Genomic DNA, 23275 nt, shown 5'->3' on the forward strand with positions numbered 1-23275 from the left:
TATGAGGTCAAAATTCAAATGGTAATGTACTTATGTATGTGATTTGTAGTATCAGACAATGTGAAAAATGTCACCTTTGCATCACAGATTTCCATTCATACCAAAAGGAGGTGTTGTTGCAGAAAAGGATAAGGAATAAAGCATACCATTGTTTACTTTTCTGTCTCTGAAACCTACACTGCCTCTGTAAATGTATCTTGGAACCACTGTGAAATATATTGCAAACATTTTTTGCCTATGAAAGTTGGAATGATATCCTAGTGAGATGTTAACGAGACACAAGCATAATAATTTGCAAGGCACTTGATGACAGGTGACAATGGATAATTCAATAGATCCTACCCCTACATTAAGCCGCCTTAGCTAGGAGTAGTACATATAGAATGAAGTTTTATGTTAATATACAAATACGCTTTACGGAATTATGGGGTATGATGGAAGAATGGGGGCAAAAAAAGAAAAAGTCTGTCAAGCATATCTAAAGCTTTGTTATTTGTCATTTGAATAGAGGGCTATTCCTTCTTCCTTATCTGTAATTCTCAGTTGTCAGGTCTAGGTTTTCAGAAGTGTAAAATAGATAGAACATTGAACATTATCATTCTAACTAAGAAAGCTGCCATACCTAGGGAAGGTGAATATTGCTATTAGAAAGGCGATTTTATCCTCAGGAGTTCCAATGAATTTGTACTTCCTCTACAGTTAGTGGTGTTTTTTGCTTTTGATTCTCCAGATTCTTTCAGAATTTAGATGAAGTTAATAAAAAAATCAGATGGACCAGAGCCCCGATTGAAGAATCAAAGCTTAGCCTCCAAAAGCAGCCTCCAGAGCTGAGAAACTCCGACTCATGAACAGTTTTTGAAATAAAACTTTGCAGGTGTCCAAGTAGATCCACCAAAAATGGAGACCAGCAAAGGAACGGCTGTTTTCTGCTATCATAGCATAGCTGTTAACCATTTTTATCTCAGTTTAAGAGTTTTGAGGACTGAAAGCTCAACAGCTTCAGGAGCTTCCCATAATGCGTTATTAATGTTTGTGAATTGCTATTGCAACCTTTAATGAAAGTGAAAAGGGGGGTACTGTTGTAAAGTGTTTTTCATTGATTGCTTAGATATTCCCAGCAGTCAGACTCCTGTCGCACTATGGCAATATTGCTAGAAAATCATAATATGAGAACCAGTTGAAATGAAAGATCCTCAGAGCAAACCAGCGACTGTATGGAGGGAAAGCCTCAAGCATTTTAAATGGTACTATATCTAAATAGAAACTGCAAAGTATGTTTTATCTTTTATAGCTTGTAAATCCAAATGCATCTTGAAAATATGAAGACCTTAAAGATGCATTACACAAATTATCCAGGAAACCACATTTCATATTGAAGGCCTGTAATATCATCAAGACTTGGCAATGGCTATGAGCTATGTGTTGACATATATTGCATCTTCTTAAAGGACTTCAGTGCAAAACCCTTCCCTGATCGTACAAGCTAGCAGGAATTTATAAAGTAGTGACATAAGATATGGTTTATGAGAGTGATTTCTAATCACATATCTAGTATACTTAATAACACAGATAAATCAAATTCTTTCTCCCATAGCATAAGGTTTGTTAGTGTCGAATAAGGACAATAAGCTGTCCTATAAGCAAAATAGATGTTTTTCTATGTTTACAGTAGAAACTGCAAACACAATGAACCATAAAGCACAGTGCCTGCCAACCACATGGACAATAATGTTTTTTGGTTTTAAACACAAAGGCTGTAACCTGAAAGTAAATGTTCCTACTGCTGCAAGACTGAGCTCCTGGCTTTGATATCAGCTATCAGTATCCACAAAGAAACAGGATACCACGAGGAAGAAGGAGGTGTTCAGAGCCACACAAGCACTAAGGCAGTCTGATCTCCTGAGCAGAACCCTGGGACAATTCCCTGCATTCACAAATCATCTTTGTGGATCCTCCTGTGTATAAAAGTTGCAAGTTCTGACCAAAACACCGCTCCAAACGTGGCACGTTAATTATGTATTTTTCTGTTCAATAATCTTTTAGAGGCACATAGAAAGTGGCCTTCCCTTAATCAGGGCAATTTAAAAATCCTTTTGTTCTCTGCAGAGCCATGTATCTTCTCTAGAATGTTTGGAATGCAATTTTCTTTCAAAACTCTACCTTTCTGTTCATTTCAGTCATTGCACTAAAGAAAACCCTGATATCACTCTATAGGTTAAAAATTATTGGGGGATACAGACAGACATAGCACTCATACATATGTATTACTGTACATGGATAAGCTTTGTTTTTGTTAGAAGCCACAACAAAACTTTGATTGCTTTCGGTATCAGTAGGGGTCTCAATTATACTGCATAAACAGTTAGCACATTACTCATTTCAGACACCAATTCAGCATAAGATTTTTTTTCAATGTCATCCACACTCAACATGAGAAGGTAATTATGCTTATAAGTAGCTAATGATTTCCAAGATTAGGTGTTTTAAGTTATTAATGGGTTTTGAAGAAACAGAAAGGTTTTAAAGGTGAAAAAGTTAATTTTTTAAACAAGCAAATATCAGAGAATCTTTAAGGCATTAAATTTGAGATATCAATCTATGGAAAGAATAGCTTTGAAATGCAATTGAGAGAAAGCGGAAGAGCTAAAGATGAATCAAGTGCGTTTTTTGAATTCTATTAAAAGTAGTTAATTTAAAGTTTAATTAATTTTTTTCTAAGATGAACACTATTATTAACTAATTCTACATAAACACTTCATCTTGCTTCCATAAGCAATACTAAGAAGAAGTAATTTTTATTAAATTATACGAACATTTTCTGTTTCATCATCTTTACCATCTCAGAGACCAATGCAAAGAGATCTGTACTGTAGCTGCTCAACAACTGGATTATTCGGTGAAATTGTGTAAGACCAAATGGCAATCAAAAGCGTTTCCTGAGACCACTCTGAGATTTTAGCAGCCATGATGCCCTAGGTGTGCGATACAGAAGACAACTGTGCTTTAAGACACAGTTACAAGAAGATGGGATTCAGAAACCGTTAGTTAGTTGTCAAGCCTCAAGGATTTGCATTGGATATCTAACAATCTACGTATGTAAGAGCAGTTTGGGATAGTAATTGTAGAACATATCTTAGGATTGCTTATAACAGTCAGTTATGTATATTATCAACCCTTAGATCTGGAAGGTTCTCCCTTGGCGAGATTCTACATAAGATGCATATTTAACGGTTCCAAACAAAATACATGATATTGCATGTTGAAAAGATGAGACTAGATTCTCATAGAAGGTGACCGAAATGAAGGGATAATCTAGAAGCCCCTGAGCCTGGTCTGCACCACCTAGCATTAGTTTGAACAGAAATTAAACTTGGCAGAAATCTTAGAATGCAGAAAAAAATGCGTGAATGGGGAAAAAATAAGAACTGAGATCCCAATATTCTGTCTTGGTAACTGTTAGGAGTGACTACAGAGGTAGGCACTGCAGGCTATGCTTTTCAGACACAAAAAAGGCTCATGCTTTTCTAACTGTGTCTTACTTACATCTTATCCCATCGAGGCTAAATCACTTTACTATTCTTCTCTGTTACCTCTAGTTATGCCTGCCTTATTACTATTTTAATCCTAAGTGACACAGCAAATGCCAATTCCATATATTTTAGAAACATCTATTATCAACAACAAAGGATAGCATAGCTCCAAGTGGTGAAATGGGTAACTCTTAATACAGTACCTGCTACTGCATTATGCACATTTGGAGAACGTAAATCTAGACCGACCCAAAACTGAATTTTAAATAACTTCAGAAATGTTAATTATATTCATAAATTCAGCATCAAGATGTTAAACAATCTTCCTAAGCACTCCATAGTACAGAGAGGTGCATTTAGCAATTCCAGAGCTCCTGTCCCTATTATTCATTTGTATCCTGTGGCTACATCAACAGTAAATCTCCTAAATGCAAACAACTAAACCCTTGGTGTATGCGAGAACAGAACAGTAGTTACAGATCCCTTAGAATTAAGATGCTTAACATGAACACATTTAGTGCTCAACAAATAATTTTTTAATGTCATTGATCCTGGATACTTTTTTTAACGCTACTTTCTGTTCGTTTGACGGATGTGCTATACTGCATTTCATTACTTTCTCTCCTTACCTCGTTCTTCTTTTGTTTTAGATAAGTGATGAGGCTTTCGGAAAAGATTAAGTAGTGGCAGGCAAAGCAATGGTCCAAACACAGTTTTAATTGGAACCTCAAATCCTGTGGAAAAAAAAAAAGAAATGAAACCATTAATAATTTAATTGTACTAGCAGAGTGAGTTCATGTATTCCATTTTAGACAGCTTTTACCATATTTCTTTGCATTTGATTTCAACAGGTGTACAATATGTTAGTCAAATCACATTAAAAATAAAATTATTACCCCAAGATTTCAGTGAGGCAGGCAGAGTTGTTAAGCGTGGGTGTGACTAGGTATCATCTAGAGAAGTAGTACACTGCTTATTAGTAATAAGTCAGAATTTACTGATTAAGCCTTAAGTACAAAAAACGCTTTCTTCTGTTAAATCTAAAAATCTTCCCATTGCTGTATAACATTCATAGTATTGGGGTTTTTTTACGCTGCTGCGATACGCTCTTTGCCCCATGAATGCTTGACAGAGTACAACCATTATATAGCAATATGAACCAACTGCAACTGAGACATAATGCTAAACTATTCAAGCTTCTGGACAAAAGAGAGTGAAAGAAATTTCATTTCTCTCAAGATTGGCAAAGGCTGTAAACATAAATATCTTCATAAAAGAAAACCTTAAAAGCAACTTTTTAGAGTCAGAGGTTATATGTCTTAGTATTGGGAAAGCCACAACCAACCAACCAACAAAAGAAAACAGCTCAGCGTATGATTAGCTTGTTTATTTCTGAAAATTATATTCTTGCATTAGTAATCTTTATTCAGACAAACAGTATGAAACATCTCAGATACATCACAAAACATCTACATTTTTTTCTGAGAATTTTACTTGGTGCTTTGAAAGGCTATAGACCCAGATTCTTATAAATAGTAAGGGCATTGATACAATAATTTCAGTGGACCGGTAGCAACTCCTGCACATAACTAATCTGACCAACAGGGCTGAAACTTTCCAGGTTCTGAAAGCTATACTGGAGAGGAGGCTGCGTTCCACTTTCTTACTTCACTGCTATTGTACAGCAAGTATATGTAAATTTAATTTGGGATTACAATCAAATTTATGCACCATGACCACAGTCACACTAGAGCACTGGAATTCAATAGACGTTTTGTAGTAGGCAACTAGTTATCAATAAGTGTGTTCAATTACATATATTGCTGTTATTTAATGCAGCAAATATATCTAAAGCCCATGTAGAAGGTGGCATTTGGAACTGCTGTAAGACCACATAGATTTACAGAAGCTCCTTATATAATGATAGTTTGGATGGGTAGTGAATTTATTTTTTAATTGTTAATTGAGGGTTGCAGGGTGTGATGAGGGTTTTAAAGACTAAACTGATGTTTGTGACTAGAATTGAAGGCAATATTTTTTATTAAACTTTCTGTTCTAGAGAATGAATTTTCTAAAATGTTTCTCTAAACATTCCATCAGAAGCAGTCCTTAGGATGAAGAGGAAACTTGTGGTGAAAATGAAGACAGAATAAAAATGGAAAACCAGTTCAAGTCTCTAGCCTGACCGGTGCTGGAGGAACCTTAAATCTTCACCTAAGTAACATTTTCATTTCTGAATTCTGCTGGTGACCTAACCCACGTAACTGCAAGCAATAGCAAAGAGTTGGTCCATAGTCTGTATTATATATTATATATTTTTATATAACCTCTATTACTGGATTGTCTAGTCTAGTGTTTCCTTTAAAGGATCGATTAGCCCAAGACACATCAGTGTGTGTGACAGTCTGCTTGCAAAGCTGCTTGAGATGGAAAGCAGAGGCAGCTTCTTTGCACGGCATAAAGACTGTGCTAACAAAACCTGCAAGGACAACATTAGATGTCTCTGCCTCATATCCATCTGCCCTGTTATGTTCTCTCAGAAACTGGAAGCCAAGAGATTGCAGCTCAGACCTACAAAAGAGGCTGTGCAGACCAAGCACAGCTGAGGAAGCACAGTTAACTTTTGTATTCAAGCAAATCTGAGCACAGTAATTCACATAGGTGTCTGCACCTTGCTCCCCAGTATTTCTCGTTGCTCACGTATTATCTTTTCCACTACCCAGGTACGTCCACCTTCCCTCAACCTGCTAGATAACAGAGAAGAAACAAATGTCGTATCTTCATTAGGTGCAAAGGCAGATGATAGAGGTTCTGGAGGAAGGCTGGCATGAGTACTGGGAATGGATTTTAACTTACACAGAGCTGGAACCAAAGCAAAAGCAACTTATGCTGTCAGCTTCAACGCAAAAGTCCTAGCAAAGAGATAATAACATGCTTGTGGATTCCCAGTGCGCAAAAGACAGGAAGCAACTGATGCTCCACACTGGTAATTCAGCTTTAGAATTCTGTTGGGGTTGATAAGGCTGCTTTTCTACTGAAATTCACAAATCAGCTTGAGGGAAAAACAGGCTCTTTCTTCCTGAAAACAATTCTTGGTCCAAACATCACTCCTTCACTTACTTCTCCATCAATAAATAATTTTAAACACAACTAGCAGGCTTCTCTGACTCCATTTCAAATATGCCTTGCAAACTGCAAGGTCTCCAAGCAGCACTGCTCCTTTTAGTACAAAGAAACATTTAAATCAGTCATTCAATACACAGTTATTCAAAAACATTACCAAAGTTTCACAAGGGGCAATTTTAGAGCCTGGTGTTCTAAATGAGACCCAGATAGACACCAAGTCCCTGCCTAGTTTTAAAAGTGTATTTATTTGCCTATGGAGCTGTAAAAATAACAAATACAAAAATAACAGCAACAACAATAAACACGATTATAGTTTTCTACCAAAGCCTGTCAGAAACAAAAAGTACAATATCAACATTAAAAGCAAGACAAAGTAGCTGTAAGGCTGCCTCTGGAAATACGTGAACCCTTGGGGCATTCAAATTTCATGCTGTCCATGAGACACAAGAACACCCTCGTTGGGATCCATAATTACTGAGAAAAATAAAAATTGTTGAATAGCTTGACTATAAATATACTAATTGATGTTTCAAGCATGGAAAATTCAATAAAGTGGTGAAATGTACAGTAAAAGAAATCTCAAAATGATCTTCAAATTAATTCGCATCCACAGAAATGTCAGAAAGGTAACTTTAAGAGAGAGGGAGAAACTCCATCGAACTAAGAAACTCAATATTTATTTAGAGAATAATCTCATTACTTGGTTTACGGCCAGCATGATCTTTACTGCTTTAGCTGTTATTTTACAACCATCAAAATTCGCAGCATTTGAAAGAGGACCACAATTCACCAGATTGTAATTTACTATGATATTAAATTTCTTATAAGGTTAACCTTATCATGATGAATATGTGTTTAGAATAGAACAAAAGAAGAAATGACATCTCCTCCACAGCATGTGTTTGTGTAAGAATATACTTGAAAGAAAGAGTATGAGAGATCTTGACATGTCTTTGGGGTATGATTAAAAGCTTGCAGAATAAAATAATTCAAAAAAAAAAGACAGCTCTGACTTTAACCACCACTGGGGACGAGAGATCTTTTACTGAAGACATGTCAGTCATTCACAGGTATAGCAGCAATCATACAGAAGACATTTTAAAACCTGGTGATTTAGATACAAACCCCAAACAAGAGAGACCCTGTGGGTGACATAAAAATGCCACAAAGTTTAAGTAGAGCTTCATTTTCATTATAATAGTACGCCAAAGCCTAAAAACCTACTTTCTTCCTATTGATAACATTGAATGATAAAGAAAAGTACAATTTAGAAAGAAAAAAAAAATAGTCTGGGAGGAGAGAGATAAAACCCTGTGTAGAATATGATTCTTTACTAAAGAAGAAATAATCTTCCCCAGGCAGTTCTCTCTCTAATGTCACATCTGGGCCATACTAACTCAGTTCCGTAGCAAAGGTCTGAGTTTATTCAAAGCTAATGAGATTTGTTACCTAGACTATTTTATGTTTCATGTAATGCTGCCTTTTATGAGGGTGTATTTCATTAAAGATATTCTTTCCTAAGCTGCAGAGTCTGTTCCACTTTTGTGAATTCCCTTTATTTCCTTTCTGACAGTGCTAAAAGTAGCCATCGATAGAAATACAAAGCTCTTATCTCATCCAAAGTTATCTTTGACAATTTATTTTAAAAAAGAGTTATGAGATTGACCCAAGTGTGAGACCGTGGTACCTGGCATACGAAACACCTTGTTAAGTGAACAGCAGAACCGGTGAAGTTTGCTTCAGAGTATAACTTCTCCCTCTGCGTGGATGCTTTGGCATCCCAGAAGTTCAGGACTGATGTTATAATTTTCAGAGTGCAAACACTGATCTTGTTTCTCTCCTGTGTGCAATAGGTGATGTCTAATAAAGAATTTACTCACACTACATCCTCGATAGGAGCGTACATAAAAGCTGCTGGTAAGGGCTTAGCCACTGAACCCCTGACTGTTGAGAACTACTTTGAGGACTGTAGGTTTGCAGGATCTTATGGTCTCTGAGACCTCTCTTTCTCTGTGAAATGTGTTTCAAAATAGTTTCAAGCGGATGTAAGGCATAAACTTTGTTTCCTCAGCAAAAGAGATCAAAAATATACTGCATCATAGTAATTTTTCTAACTGGAATGAATAAACTAAAAGACCAATTAAAAAAAAGCATTAGACTGCCTACTATATCAGAATATGTTTAGTTGTGAGAGAGAAGTCCTAATCCACTTGAAGTCAAAAGCAGTTTAGAGGTTCACTTTAGCACAGTTAGAGTTTGCCCTGGTTCGATATGGCCAAATATTCAGAGGATAGAACTGCACCAGCTTTGAGGCACAATATCAGGGGGACGCAGAATTCTAAAGTCTTGGAGTCTTTTAGAGACTCATCATTGTTCTCAATGAAATTGCTGAGAGCAAGGAGGAGACTTTGTTTCCCTTTCAGGGGAGAGACATGATGTCCGGATTATTTAAGTGCTCACTTTTAACAAAAACGCAGCTTAGGTTATCAATACTGAGATACTTTGAATGGATCAGTCCTGCTGCTTCTCAATAGTAATTACACGTTAAGGCTTAGATTTGCACAAAGGTCCCAGATACTTTACCTTCATATTAAAAACCATTCTCCTTGAATAACAAATCTTATAGTAGAATACTTGATATTATTTATTCTCAAAGTGATATTTCCCGTTTCTGTAGGCCAGCTTCTATCTTCCATTTGGGAGCTGCTAGATGTATTTTTTTGTTGAATTGTTCAAATTAATAAAAAAAAAATCAAACAGGTGATTTGTTGCACGCTTCCTTTTATATGTTTGTATCTTCTCAAATTAGCTGTAACAGTCCTTCTTTATTCATAACAAGCCCATTAGTAACAGACTAAAGTGATTAGGAGATAGTCTTTTTGTCTTTATCAAGCATGAATGTCAGCTTAGACAGCACACAGTAGTTCAAGTTGCATTCTTTAGTGTCATAATTTTGACAAGATAAATACGCGTGACTTCCTGACAGAAGTAAAAACTCCAAACACAGGCTTTCTCCAGCTGCAGGAAGGTGTTTACAGACAAGAAATTTAACAATAATAAAGCAGATAAAGCTCTGAAGGCATTTTTCTAACCCATGCATTCTTGATTTGCTGCACTCTCTTCTTTGACATCCTCGCTCTTGAAAGACCATCCTTAGTTTGTTCTAAACTCTTCTACGCACCGTTTTAGTGTATAGTAGATCTTCAGGCTCAGTTTAAGGCACACTGTCATTGTGCTTAGGGATCTTTCTCAGTGTCACACTATTAAGATTTCCTGTTGATTTTCTAGCCTAGATCAAAACCAGCTTCTGTAGCCTTCAGAGAAGTCTCCAAATTGAGGATGCTTATTTCCTGAATAAACATAGGATATGGCTTCTGAACACCAATCCCTTTTCTGCTAGCATCATAAAGGTTAGCTGAAAGCCTGCTTCACAGACCTCTCATAACTCCAGAAAAAGTGCTACTATTTTCTCTTTCTTTTTGTGCTCTCTTCTCTTCAAAGAGCTTACATCCTTCCACCTTAGAAATATTTTCAATTTTATTACTATCAATAAATAAATGACTTTCAATAACAACCATTTAATTCAAGTTTTGCTTAAACTACTTCTGAAAAATAAATTTTCAATAAATCAATATTTACTAGTTATCCCAGTCTATTATTTGCCGTTATGACAATCTAAACACGTAGTTACATTAGTCCCTACCCAAAAGGTCTTAGCAATACCATGTAATTACTTAGTTAAGCTTCTAATTCATTTGTTGTTAGTTTTATTCCTTTGAAATTTCCTCATTAAGTTATTGCAAGAAGCTGTGTTTGCACAGCAAAAGAGAAAATACAAACTCTTTATTGGATTCTTTTAATACTCCTTTTATCTTTAAACTAGATAATTAGCATATTAATTAATTAGATATAGTACTCACTCTCCTACAATTAACCATGTGTACCACATTCTACTGATTTAGTGTAATGCCATTTGTACTTACCATAATATCTTCACTTAACTTTCCTCTGATATGTCAAGTATTTCAAAATTAAAACAATGAGAATTGTAACATACCTTATTAGTGGCAAGCCTGCAAGTGAACTGAACTTTGTCAAAACTCTCTGATCCAAACAAATACACCAGGCTTATTAATTAACTAAGAAATGAAACCACATTGACCTCACATATTAAAAACTTATTCCCTCTCCATTTTTACCATCATATCTTCCATTTGTTTTTTCTAGATCTAACTTTTCCTTGCCAACTTCCAAAAACTCAATAGAGCTAAAACCTTTATACATCAGTAACAACTCTGAGTGACAAAAAATGCTTGTAAGCTAAAACAAAATCATTCCCTGCTCTGACTCAAATTGCTGCTGAGGGACATTTTGGGCACTACCAGAGCACTCACTGCCACTGCCCATGTCTGGCTTTTTCTCTCCTGCTTATGTTTTTAGTGCTATACCTGTTATGGCTGTAATTACACAAAGACGTTTACCCAAACTGAAGTTCTTATCCTTCTAAACTGTGTCACTAGAATGCGAAAGCAGGGAAGCGCACTCCATAAGAACAACCATGCACATCTCCTAACTAAACTGCTGAAAACAAAGAAACTGTGTTCAAGATTCCAACAAAACTTTGCGAATATTCTGTGGTTCACACTCCAAGTACTGAAAATCAATGTACAGCTACAGGTACTGGAGAAGAGAAAATGCGCCAAACCTCCTGCTGCCTCCTGGTTTTACCTTGTCAAAGAACTGCCTCCACCAAGTTGTGCGATAGCAACTGCAAGGTCTGACTTGTAAAAAAAAAAAACCTACCCAGCCAATGCAGATGCAAATATTTCTTGTCTGCTAATCATCCCAGGCTGCCCTTGACCACCAGCGACTTTTGGAAAGTGCCTTCATAGCTGCTGTGTCACGATAATCTTGCTGACCTGGAGAAAAGACAACCATTGTATGCCATGAAGCTCAGTGAGTGCTATGCTGATTAGCCTTGACAGGAGCTGTGCAAAACAGGTGAGAACAGCTTTACGCTCATCCCAAACTGTGCCTTCCAAAATGGACTCAGCTGGAAAGGGATGCTCCGGTTAGACAGAATTCAGAACAAACTATCTTGGTAAAGACTTTATAATAGGACATATTTTGTTTCACAGTGACATAAAAATATTTGGCACGTGCAGGGTTAGTATGCTACAGTTTGCTCCAAAATGCTCAAGGTATGTCGGCTAATAAATATCTGATGACAAATTAAGCATAAATGCCTACGTTCACTGACTAAGATTCATCCACTGGAGTGTTAATGTTACACTTCTGTAAGTGAACATTTTACAGTACAAACAATTACTTTGAAGGCAACATTTCAGTAATACTGTCATAAAACTACGGTAGCCAAGATTTATGTTTTCACATGACTTGAAAGGGACACAAATATCACTGATAGCACAAGCCTAACAGCCCGAGTACAAAATGCGTACCTAAACAGTTACGAACTGACTTTAATACAGCTATTATACAACTAAGGACTCTATGGGTGACCACTCTGGAGAGACAGTGCTTCTGCTTTGCAATTGCTCCTGGCAGTTTCCAAAACATAAAAAGTCCTGTTTCTGTATGGCATTATAAGTACCAGCCCAGTCTGCAGTACTCCTTTCCTTCTCCTCTGGACTAGGGCAAAACTCCAAATCAATTTAAACAATGAAAAGACAAATTACAGGCTGCTCCCTTATCATATTTCTATCTCTGCAACTTCCTATTGATATTAAAAGGTGTTGATAAAGTCATACACACAAGACAACAGCATTTCAAGCTGGCTGCAGCCTTGTGGGAATGTACATAACGTGCATTATATTTTTGATTTGAGAAACTGAGCAGACCTGGACATTTTATATTTGGGTTCATAGAGAAGTTGATGTGTTGGGTGATTTACAGTGTATACACTTTCCAGTTGTTTGAAATCTCTATGACATGTAGATATTTTTGTATTAGTGATCTAAAGATTTTTTTGATGATATAATTATGAGCCAGAGGCTGAATTTTTAGAAGTGAATTTGGTGGTATTTGCAATTCAAAGAAGTTATTTAAATTAACAAAAGTGCCCTAAAAGAACAGCTGTCTAACTGACTGATCCAAGAAAATGAACACTGAAAATAAGCAGCTGCCCTGTAGAAGACTATGTGATAAAACTAATCACCCTTTGCATAATGTATTTATTTTCCTCTGTGCTTATTACAGGCTTGGTGAACCTTCAAAGCTATAAATATTTAAATGTAACAGACATCCAGGCATGTGAGTTCAAATGAAAGTAAGATTTTAGTACCCTGACCTACAGGAAATCCAGTTCCCTTAAACACTTCTGATCATTCCAAGACACTCAAAAACTTTTTTATGAAACTATTTTTGTTGTTGTTATGCTAACAAAATGTTTTTAAGGGACCTTTCTGTTGAAATATGAGTGTCCTCCAAACAATGCAATGCTCAACGCCTGGACAAAAACTACTGTTCTACCAGCATCATCACAACTTATTGCAGAAAGCAAAAGAATGGTATGTGTTTAAAGTTATTAGGATAAATATCTTCAGGTGTTATTCTTTAAAATAAATCCTCCAAAATCCAGTCACTAATGTTAACCAAGTGGTGGAAATATCCAGTAGTTGAGATGTCCTGGTTAGGTCTTTTTCACTTTCGAAAAGCTAGATGCAGGTATAAATTTATCTATGGACACATCAAAATAGTTTCAGGGTTCAAAATAAAGGATTAGCTTTAGGTACAGGTATTTTCATAGCCACGAGGACTCTGCAGTCATGACCCAGATCAAGACAGCACATGGAGTCCCACTTGTGAAGAACTGACATGTAACAAATGAAATAAAGTACTTGAAAATAAATCTATTTCCATTTTATCGAGTCCATGCGTGGAAGGAAGGTAGGATGTCCTTTGGGCCTCTTTTCCACTCCAGCGATAGTCAGCAGCTTCTGTCACTGAAATGCTCCCAGATCATCCTGTTCTCTCCCACACCCCTCAACCAACAAACCCTATAGGAACGGTTCAAAACCAATGCCAACAAGTTCAGTTATGGCAAAGCGCACAAGAGATAACACCCAAAGCAAAGCTAAGCCAACTATTCATCACTTGCCTTGCTTTGTGGGCATTACGTATAGCTTGGGCTGATTTGTGTGAATATCCATGGTGTCCTGAAAGCCTCTTTTGGACAGCATGATCTGGGACTATAAAACAATCCAGTTCCCACCCAAGTCAAGAGAAGCCCTTCCACTGATTTTAGGGAGAGCTGGAGATTGTGGTGTGGGCACTCAACGAGGCCAATGTTTCTTTCTTTAAAAAAAAAAAAAAAAATCAAAAATTGCCTTATACAGACTGTCTGGGAAGATGTAAAGAAGATTAGCAACAATATTCTGAACTAGCTTAACCTAAAAAAAATATATTTATTCTAAAAGGTCTCAGCACACCCAGATATGCTACATGTTATGAATATTCAGTACAACTTCCCCCACTAGCCCCTCTCTGCAAGAATATTTTTACTAAAAGCCATTTTGATGTGACATATAGAAAAGATAAGACTTTTTACACAAAATAGGATTCACTGGAAATACTTTCTAATGAAATTTTTATATTATGTAAGCTAGCCTGCCTGCTCTCCTTTGGCTCACCCTCCATTCGCTGCTGTAATACATTCTACTGTACAGCATGTTAGAAAAAGGATCAATATGGTCGTCCTTGAGCCTCTGTATTTGAATATGCTATTAAAAACAGGAGATGACCCAGGTATTTCTCAAGAGTAAAATTACTACCCTCACTGTGCCATCAAATTTGTTACACATTCTTTAAAATTAATAGCAAAAATATACCTTAAGAGATCATTAATAAACAAGCACAAAAGAAAGGAATTCTAAACAGCTCATGTTAATGTGTTTATCTCAGTGTGAAACCACGTCAAAAAACCTGCAGCAAATGTATTTTGTTACAAGTACGACTTGCGCAGCGGGCGTTAAACATTAGAAAAGCAAGCTTATCATTAGTGGGCTAAAACTGAAAAGGCTACTAAAACTCAACTGAATTATTAACACGAGATCTTAAAAACATGAGATGGAGAAATTAAACTTTTACACCGTACATGACTTTAATGCTTCTTTTTTATCATGTTTCATTAGTAATGTCCCAGCTTATGTGTTCTTAGGAAGGCAGCCCTCTCCCTCTCTACTTCTGGAGCTCCCATATTTTACTTGTGTGCTTATCCAAATTGAGCTGATAATTTTACTAATTTTCTCACCTTACTTGTATGATTAATGAAGTATAAAAGGTGAGGTGTTTTTTTTTACCTAAACCCATTGTGCTGTCTGAGATCCACGGTATTTCTACAGACGTGGTTTCAGGTTGTACCCGAGTCAGTTTAACACCGAGCAGACACTGAAAGGGGCAATTCTGCTCTTTCTTGCCAATTTGTGTCTGGCTGAGAGTTGAGTCAGCTGGCTTATAAAATGAAACATTGTGCTGTTTCAGGGTTATTTTTTCACTGGATCAGCCACACTAGCAGTACGGAAAAAAAGGAGGCACAAGGAGTACCAAAGAGCAAAGTAGGAAGCAGGTGGTGGTTTTAGGCAGTAACACGCCACTGAATATGCCATTTCCTTTAAATCACTGTGAAATCACCAAATCTGATGGTTTAAAGAGAAGGACTGATACCTAGAAAACACCAGTGTCTTCTAACAAGTGCATTCACAGAATATCTCGGAGGAAATGAGACACATTCCATACAAAAGTCTTGTTTGCTTTTGTAATTCATCCATAACTCTGCCATGAACAGGCAATACATAGACACAATGCAATGTTTTTTGCCGTTGGTCTTTGAAATCTGACAGAGAATAAGAAAGAGGAGAAATATGAGAGATCCCTGAGCAACAAAGCTATGATTAGAAATTATGTTGCTTTAAAACTTGAGCAGGCTCTCACCTGAGCAGGCTGTACTCTCAACCAGCAGCCGCGTGGGTCAGCGCACATATTCATCTATCACACTGAGAAAAGGACTTCTAGGGGTCTGAAGTTGATTTTGTTTATTTCTTTTACTTACTGAAGTTTACTCTTATTCCATAGATTACTTTTAGTCACAAAACCATTCTGAAAAGACATGGAAACCCATACACACAATCCTACCCAATTCCTAGAGCTGAAAACAAGGCACCAAAGGTTATGTGCTCTGATACCATAACATTTTACAAAGCAAAAGCTTTAGTAAATAAATATTTTATTCAGAAATTTTCCATGTGTAATGCATTTCGTATTAGCTCTGAGTCTTTTTTGTAAAATAGTTTGTTTCTAACTTCACAGAGGATGGGATCACAAGAAGAGAAATAACATGAGGAAACTCATATTTGTGAGAGCAGAGTAGAAAACATCTTGTTATCAAACGTGGATAGTTTGTTTACCTCAGGAGTACTTGGGAAACAATGAGAGAGGGAGAAAGTAACCAATATTATGTACCTTCACCACTGCCAGAGATCAAACATGTGGTTCAGTATGTCTTGAATGAAGGTGCTGTGACAGCCCTTCATGATTTTCTGCAGGAAGTCCAGAAAACTAAATCTGATACCAATGCAATGCTCTGGGAGTCCAGCAATCCTTCCTCAAGCTGTAGGTCCATCTACTTAGTATGGACGTCTTGGGGAGCAAAGGATTGCACTCCTTCCAAAATTTCAGTGTCTTACAGACTGAAATGTTGCTCAGGCTGTTGGTTAAACACCAACAGAAGTCATTTCACGTCAGTCATTCACTGTTTTATAAAATATAGCAGGTTTCTAAATGTAAACCAAAATTATCCTATAAATTTGAGTTTTATTCTAAACAAGTCTCAGAAAACAAATGTTTGATAATAGCATACTCTTCAACTCACTGTTTTCAGGCTGCCTATCACTTTGACCCATGACAGATGCTCAGAAAAGGACAACATAAGGGCACCGCTACAAGCCAGGTCTTAGTCCAGTGCAGCCCTCTCTGCTAAATGAAGCTTAAGGTCTTTGATTTGACTTACAAAATCTTCATTTCCAGGGTCCTGCTTATCTGAGGGATCATGGTCTCCATTAAATATAGTATAAAAGGAAAGCACTCAAGCCTGAAAGCTCGTTCAGTTTCAGAGACTAATGTCAAGATATTATCCATCATAACACTCCAGATCATATGTTTCTCCACTTCAGTGAAAAAATATAAGTTTCTGGTGACATAGAACAACATTGTCTTCCTCAGAAAATGAGGAATGATGACCAGCCACTTTCACCTAAAAGCATGGACAGGAGTTAGAGGAGCCAATTGAAAGAACAGAACTGAACTGAACTGCAGGAAATGGTGTCATCTGATTTTTAAGTGCAAAATTAAACTTAAAACCAGAAATAAATAGCAACTAAGGCATCTTCCAGAAAGTTCTCTGCGCAAGTTGCCCTGGAAGCTTTGACAGATCCAAGATTTGCACTGGATTAACTACTTCTGTGGCACTGACATGGGTCTGGTTCTAGGGAAGACCTAACAGGCAGATTGCTCCAAGGCCAAGGAATTCTCTGGAAATCTGTATAGTAAAACCAAAATATTCAGAAATAAACAAATATCTCCAGTCTATCTCTAGTGGGCAAACTGTGTGGCTTTTGACACTTAGCTTGAATTTCATATTTTTAATCATTGAACAAGATTTCACTCACCCTCAATAACTTCAATTCTTTAAGAAGTTGTGCTTGAGTTTTTAAATATTTTTTCATTATAAAAACCCAAATAAATATATTAAATTACAGTGAAGTAGAGGTAAACTGTACAAAATCGTTGGACAAAACTGAAGAATACGGGAGACGGGCGAGCTGTCTTCGCTTAGCCCTTTCCTACAGTTTAACTAACATTAGCTACTATTCAAATGCTTCTCCTACTTTCAGAATCTACTCTGCCACAGAGAGCACTACTAAGAAACATTAATTCTGTTTACTCTAACCCAGTTTTATTAAAAAAAAAGTAAGTAAATTAAGAGGCTTGTCATACCTGTCTGTCGCTTGGCTCTCCCCCTGTGCCTGTTTAGATATGAACGTCAAACTTTCTGACTGCAGTAAACTCTTTAACTACTTCAGTTTTTCAGCCTTCTTAAGCAGCTTCATCAATCACTAGCTTTTATAAGGAGGATCCCAAATGTTCATATATACATTGTAAGGTTGACAAGTTAGGCCAAGAATAAATAAAACTAGAACTTTATTGTGGCAAGGATGAAGTCAGTGTTGTGTGAAATGAGGCAGCCTCTCTGTTCTGAATTAGTTTAGGAGACTGAGGAACATACAGCCATCATTTTGAGCACAGTCAAGGCCCACTTAACGTCAATATTTAGAAATACATAAATAAGTCCCAATAAGACCTAGACTTTGCTAAACTGACAGGTAATTGCCTATTTATTAGGGATTTAGAGTCTATGCTTTTATCTCTAGAATGATTTGCAGTACTTGGATGAAGATGGAACAATATATTTATCAGTTATTTCAAAAAGTACATATAAAACTATGCCTGAAGATATTTAAGACACTTATGTTCCTCTTTCGAGTTCTTTGAAGCATAAGTTTGACAAAAGCATAACTACAGACTATTCAACATAGACTGAAAACTCATCTGTGTTGACCTTTGTTACGATAACTAAAGTGCACCGTATCACAACAGCACCAGTAGAAAACTACAGGTTCTTTTGGCATTTGACCACATCACAGGGACAACACATAAGAAAAGGATGAAATTTCATGACAGAGGTTCAGCAGTCAGAAAACTTATTCATACTTCATAGAGTTGAATTTCATTTGTTTTTCTGCTAAATCAATGGCTCACACTGCAATGCTTTATGCCATCTTGCAGAGTCAGGTGGTCCCCCAGTCCCCGTGTGAGAGTTGGTTGCAACAGCTTAAAGTTTAAGTCTCTCTTTTGATTAATGGCTAAAGACAAAGAAGAAAATAAGTACAAATATTAGGTCTTCAAATACAGGTATTCTTTTGGACTAATCATCTTCTTTTTCATTTGATACCTTAATAATGTGGAGGTAGGGACTTTGTGCATTACACCTGTCAAATAGTGAGGTTCTGCCCTACTTTGCCCTACTAAGGACAATATTCCATCTACAGAGCACTGCAATGAAAATATGACCTTTACCACAAGTTTTTGGAGATAATAGTGACATCCTTAAGGGAAAGAACATATTTTTTGGTAAGGAAATGGATGGCTATTTTTTAAAAAAATCTCAACCTTGAGAAAATATCCCAGAGAGTCTTTATCAAAACTGGAATAAATCCGGGTCTACCATAACTTTCTCAAATACTTGTTTTCCTAAAACAGGTAGAGAAGTCTAAAACTAGGCAGATACATTGACGTTTTTCTTGACAGATTCATAACCTTACAGTTCCCAAAACTTTAATATTCAATAACATTTCATTAGTATACTCCAGTGTCTTTATTACTATACATTATTAATACAGATATGTGCCTAGGAGATGTACAGTTTGTAATTATTATTCCTTTCAAAATATAATAGCTTCACACTGGGCTTGTTGCAGCTACAATATTTCATCTCTGAATGCTCCTTCAAACATTCTGGGGCTGTGACAGAAATTTGTGTTTGAACAGAAAAGCTGTCAAGAAGGTGTTGTGGTGTTATCCATCACATTTTTAATCCTGACCATACTTAGATGTTAGTGAAGCTATCTGTCCAGGACACTAAACAAAGACTGAAATTATGCCTTTTGTTCTCACACATCAAAGTTACAAAGTTAGACTGAATTCAATAGGTCCGTATTACACTCTATTAATTTCCTATTAGTTCTTCGCTATGCAAAAAACCCAGCCCCGGTGTCACTGTGGTTTAGACATGCAACCTTGATTTCAACATCAAAAAATGGAGCCTGTCACTTCTCGTAATTTTACAGGAGATTCTACAAATGTAAATCCTTTTTCATCCTGTCATGCTTTTATGTCTTTAATGAGTTTGCTCACTAACAGTGCGGAATCTTAATTTCACATTCAGAAATATTAACAGTCACTATAACTTTAAGCATCTGAAGTAGCTGCTCAATTAAAGTGCAATTTACACATTTATACTTAGCTTTGTAAAAAGAAATGACATTCAGATTTTCGATTTTCTTTCGTTTTCCTTCCCGCTCATTTACATTTTACATTTCCAAGGAAAAAAAGTTGAAGTTAAAAACGGAACTAAAGATCTCCAAACAAAGTCTTTAATATGGAGCACATTATGTAGCTTAATATGATACCCTAGCAGTTAAAATCTAACATTTGTAAAAACAAATGGCACACACTTGACAGGCAAATTACACATGGATTACCATTTGTTAAAATTTCATCACAGAAAATAGTTTAACTGTTGTGGATATGAGCCAAGATCAGCCTGACAAGTACTTTACATGAAAGATTAGCATATTCTCTTCCAGAGGTTTATGCTTAATTTAGATGCATTGACTTTTTGACATCGTTGCTGACCTTTATGTCTAATCAAAGTCCCTTTGAATCCAAATTCCCAGCCTTTTATCTCTCCTGACAGCTTTTAATTTGAAGGCTTGTAATAAAGTCTATTAAAATTCAAAATGTATCTGTGTTTAAAGCTTGGTTCACTTTGCTGGATTTTCAGATACTAAAACTTCAAATGCGCTGATTACAGAGACTCCAAACTTTTCATTTTAAGCTTTGCATGAGGCTAAAAAGCCCTTTGGAGAGGGAAATCAATCTAGATTTTCAGTGATAATGCGCAAAAATTACATATGTGGCAGAACTATGAAAAAATTATATTTATAAGTAGTACTGCACATAGTTATTGGGTAAGTCAGGACTGTAGTTTCTTCTGTGATAGTCCTGTATCTGTAGTTAATTTGATATTACCATTTAATCCAACGCATCATAGAGTATGAATTCAGCGCAACGACCTCCAGGTAAACAGCCAGTGGCGTTACGCAGGGCGGGTCAGCAAAGTGCCACCTCCCACCGTGGGGCTCGCAGTGCTCTGGGCTCCATGGTGCCGGTGCAAAGCAGCACTTCCATGGCTAAGACTCCCCAGAAGGCAAGGAAGGCCTTTTCCCTGGGTCACCTGCAACTATCACTTTGCAGAAGAATAAGGCAATCATCTTCATTAAGATATTTATTTTTAAAATAAAGAGATGATTGGAAGAAAAATGTGATTCAAAGGCCTTATTCTTTTTTTGAAGCCTCCTCTTGTTCAACCATGCTGTTTCTTCAATTGGAATTTTTTTTTCTCTCCCAGTAGAATGTATAAAATCCAAACATTACATATCTGATTGTCACACATAATCCTACTCTTTCACCAGGCAGGCGCTATCAGCAGAGAAGGAGCTGTACATATGAAAAGATTAAAAGTAGCCTAAAACAAGTCGATGTTACAAATTCTTTTAAAGAATACATACCTGAAGTCTATAATGTTGTGGACACATGTGAGGTTTCTTATCTTTGCACGGCTATCCGTCATAGAATTATGTAAAATTCTGTATATTTTTGAAACCATGGAGCGCACAGGCTACTCTGCACGGGATCAGAAATCACTCCACACAGAACTCACATCAAGATACGGACTTGATTTCCTTTTGGTTCAGAGGAAAAAAAAACCCCAAAAATTTAGCTTTTGGTGCATTATACTTGTTTTAATATATTCTGTTTAAAACTCTAATCTGTTTCAGAACTGTAGTTCTAATTACAATATTTCTAAACTGCCAAAGAGAACAACTGGTTTTAAACTATGTCTTTTTCAATGATACTGTTGTTTAATCCTTTACAGCTGCTTTTTGTCTATGATAAAAAGGCAATTGTTGTCACAACTTACTCTCTAATTTGAGCCGGGCAAATTATGCACCACCTCATGCAAGTGAAATGCCAGATGACACAAAGAACATAGACTCTAGGACACCAGTTGCAAGGATGCACTGAAGAACCCAGGAAGGTTATTTGCAAAAATTTGCCAAGATAAATATATGAAAGAGTAATGTTTGTACTCATTTCTTAGTGTTGAAATCACTAGGAGGTTGCAGGTGCAAAGTAGCTAGATTGCAGCAATGGACATTCATCTTTCTTTTATTTCCTCTGTTCATTTCACACATTCCTCTTTACGACTGTCTCCTTTCCAGAGGCTGATGACTAAAACAAGCCGAACATCCTCCACTGTTTCAACTGCTATCAAAATATGATCAGAATCTTTCCAAACAGCGCCTCTAGACAAATATTTCTCATGTCACAATGGCATTTTATGGCACACTGGTGGAACACGTTGCAAATGTACTTAATGTCGGCCCAAGATCAGAGCCATCTAAGTTGTTTCTCCTGGAACAGCTGTTGTGTCATCCATAAAATTTAACAAGTACAAATTGTTTTTTATAACTTATATAGTTATTTCTTGAAAACAGCATTGTTTTGGCCTTATTAGAGACTTTATATCTATAATAAACGTATTAACCAGGAACCTGTGCACTTCACAGAGCTGACCATCAATATGAAAGCAAGAACTTCTTTAAGTTTGAAACGAGCTCTAGAATTTCCTTGCTCTAGAGTTTTGTTAAAAAAAGTTTGTAATTTAAGTAAATTTCCCTTATGATGCTCTCTTTGTTAATAGATGTATTAAAACATTCTTTTCTTTTTCCTGTTACGATAGTTGTGCCTTGACAGATAGGAGGCTTCTTATATTTCAGTCTTTGACTGAGTTAAGTACTTAGTTTTAAAGCAGGAAAAGATCTAAACGTTATTTTACCTACGGATAAATAAGTCAATAACGAAAGCTGAATGTCAGATCTCAAAGAATTGTCCCTATAAAAACAAAAATCAACTAATATGATTACCCTAACCAAAGAAAAAAATTTAATACTAAACAATGTACTTAGAGGTGTAGATTCTGTGGTGATAGAAAATCTCTCAAATCAAATAGTTGTTTGTGTATCTACAGATATGTAGAATTCCTCAGATACTTAAAACAAACACCCTAAAAATGTAACCAAAACCAATCCCAGACTAAAAACCAGTTCTTCAGCTCTGGAGTAAATCTTTGCAAGAGTTTAAGGACATTTCCAAAATGACACCAACACAAGCTAAATATTTATGACTGCCAACCGCTCTTTGGGTTTTACAAATTACTAGTCAGCCTATTTGTCCTGAATTTCTTGTGTTATTTGCAAGCACTTATGCAAAACTCTCACTACATTCCGTTGACTGAAATAAGAAAAATGGGACAAGAAGATAAGACAAGTTGGACATCAGCAGCATTTTCAGAATACATCATTCCTCTGACACATTTCTCTGCTTTTTTTAATCACTTTTTGTCAATGATTCTGTGTTAACATTACTAAGAAAGCCCTACTGCTGATTCCCACTGGGATTTTAAATCAGCTCATATAATATCTGTTTAAATCAATATATATGCAACACATTGCTCTCTGATTTGGCAAGTGGTCTTATATCAGCAAGCTCTTCCTACGTGTAGGAAAAGGAACACCTCTGACCTGTGCTGCATCAGGCAGAAGGTGAGGTTGATTGCTAAATAGTTTTTCTTTCTGTATTTTCCCCTTTGCATGTATTTTGTATGTATTTGTGAAGTGATTCAAGAAACAGTTTACTCCTGA

General features: G+C 36.4%; 1 protein-coding gene across 1 annotated transcript in view; it reads right to left on the reverse strand.

Annotated features, from left to right (window-relative positions):
- The window catches only part of TENM1 (teneurin transmembrane protein 1), a 695512-nt gene that overhangs the window by 488041 nt on the left and 184196 nt on the right, over positions 1-23275 (reverse strand). Inside the window, exon 2 of the mRNA XM_054075918.1 lies at positions 4160-4264. The gene's annotated coding sequence lies outside the window, so the exon portion shown is untranslated. The remainder of the gene's footprint in view (positions 1-4159; positions 4265-23275) is intronic.

Source organism: Cuculus canorus, chromosome 10 (assembly GCF_017976375.1).
Source record: "Cuculus canorus isolate bCucCan1 chromosome 10, bCucCan1.pri, whole genome shotgun sequence".
In the NCBI taxonomy this organism is placed as follows: domain Eukaryota; kingdom Metazoa; phylum Chordata; class Aves; order Cuculiformes; family Cuculidae; genus Cuculus; species Cuculus canorus.